Source organism: Myotis brandtii, unplaced genomic scaffold, assembly GCF_000412655.1.
Source record: "Myotis brandtii unplaced genomic scaffold, ASM41265v1 scaffold266, whole genome shotgun sequence".
NCBI classification, from domain to species: domain Eukaryota; kingdom Metazoa; phylum Chordata; class Mammalia; order Chiroptera; family Vespertilionidae; genus Myotis; species Myotis brandtii.
The window spans coordinates 9,055,664-9,057,524 of record NW_005360124.1 but is presented as its reverse complement, the minus strand read 5'-3'; the positions used below and the strand labels follow the sequence as shown (position 1 = coordinate 9,057,524).

The window sequence follows — 1,861 nt, the reverse complement described above, 5'->3', positions numbered from 1 at the left end:
TCGCGCAGACCAGGGACGAGCGCCACCCCGAAAAAGTTCTGCAGAGAAAGTTCCAGAGGCTAGGAGAGCCCGCGTCACCCACGGTGGGAAAGGCTCTTTGTCAAAGGCCCGCTGCAGGAGATGGGGCCAAGACCCCTGGCCGCGCCCCGGGCCGCAGGACCCCTGGGCGAGCAGGCGGCGCGCTGGGAACAGAGACCAGACACCCGCTCCTGCTGCACTTGGGGCTGCTCCGGCGGCTCGCCTGGCCGGCTTTCGGGAGCCACTGTGTTCCTCTCCTCCCGCGCGGTGACGGACCTTCAGGTTTTCTGCGCGGTGTGGCCGGACCCACTCTCTTCCACTTTCCACTTGGCCACAGCTTCACTCTTTTCTTGGCGAGCAGGACGGGTGCCCTCGTGCTACGGGGATCTGTGCGGCTCCGACTGGGCCCTAGGACCGGGGGCATACACGCCCCAACCCCCCAGTTATTCTTTCCGGCCACTCTTTGGTTCTTTGGAAAGGAGAGCAGTAACCTCTTCGCCCCTGCACACGTCCCTCCTGGTCGTGGCCACAGAAAGTTGGAAACGACCAACTCTGGACCTTCCGACTTCCCTGACCCCGCGGCAGGTGGGTTAGGCAGGACGATCTTGGGAGAGTTAGTCTGTAAACACTCATCGCTTCCCACTCGACTGTGTTCGCCTGCCACCCATTCCCCCAACACCTCTCTAGAAGCGCACTGAGGGGCTGTGTGCACGCTCCCCCCACCCCCACCCCCACCCCGCATGAGGTGAGCCCAGGCCTGGACGCTTAGGGCAGAGAGTGGGCTAGCCCGCTGTGGCAAGCCAGGAAAAGAGGAGGAGGAACGGAGAGGTTGTATAAGGAGGTGAGTGGGAGGGAGGGAGGTGAAGATAAGAAACAGGGATGTCCTAGTGGGATGGCCTTGACTGATTCCCGCACTGGGAGTGGGGGCCCATGAGTGCGAGCTGGTTCCAGTTTAGTGCCCCAGTTGGGGGCTTGGACATATGTGCCCCTGTCCAAATTCTTTCAGAAAACAAGTCTTTTTTTTCTTTTTCTGTCCCATCTTATCACCATCCTTTAGTTTGCTAGTTCGCCCCTCCGTTACTCCTCCCCTTCCAATACTCCTCCCGTGGCTGCGTTCTTATGTTCTGAAGGAAGGTCCAAAACCACGCGCCACCTCAGCTCCGACTGGGCCCTAGGACCTGGGGCATACAAGCCGCTCACTCTCCCCTTAAATTGCAGAAGACAGGAGTGCCCGGCTTGAGTGGATGTAGCTGGACCGCGCTGCTCCTGAAGGAGCACTTGGCCAGCGAGGATGTGGGTCCCACACGGCTTCACTTTGGGGACCAAGCAGCCTGAAGGGTTGAAAGCGAGGCGCTAGCCTCTGCTCACCAGGAGGAACCAGTCTGAGCCCTCACCTGCGTTCTAGAGGGCGCCACGCTTGCCAGGTGCCCAGGAGCGCTTTCAAGTTCTAACTTCAGGCGGCTTGGTGGCAAGCGCTGGAGATAGAAACAAGCTTAAAAGGTGGCGGGGTCTTTCTCTCGCCCTCCTGGTCTCTCCTTCCTTGACCCCCTCACCGTCTCTCCTCTGCCTTCGCTGTGTATTTCCTGCGGACTTTGCCCTCCTGCGACATCGGGGGTTGTTCTTTAAGGATGGGTTGAGAAAAGGGCCAGACTACTCAGACGTCTGGTGGGAATCAGGGGTTGAACTTGAGTGTGAACTTGAGAAGTGAGAGCGGAAACGAGTCAGCTTTCTCTTGTGCCTGGGCTGCTAAGCAGCCTGTACTGCGGGGAGAAGGGCGGTTTTGAGGTCAGCTTTACAGTGTGCCCACTCCATTTCCCCAATACTCAACACCACACACGCGCGC

The 1,861-nt window shown here is 59.4% G+C and overlaps 1 protein-coding gene across 1 annotated transcript in view; it reads left to right on the top strand.

Moving 5' to 3' along the window:
* The window catches only part of RORB (RAR-related orphan receptor B), a 176,823-nt gene that overhangs the window by 1,151 nt on the left and 173,811 nt on the right, over positions 1–1,861 (top strand). The window lies entirely within an intron of this gene.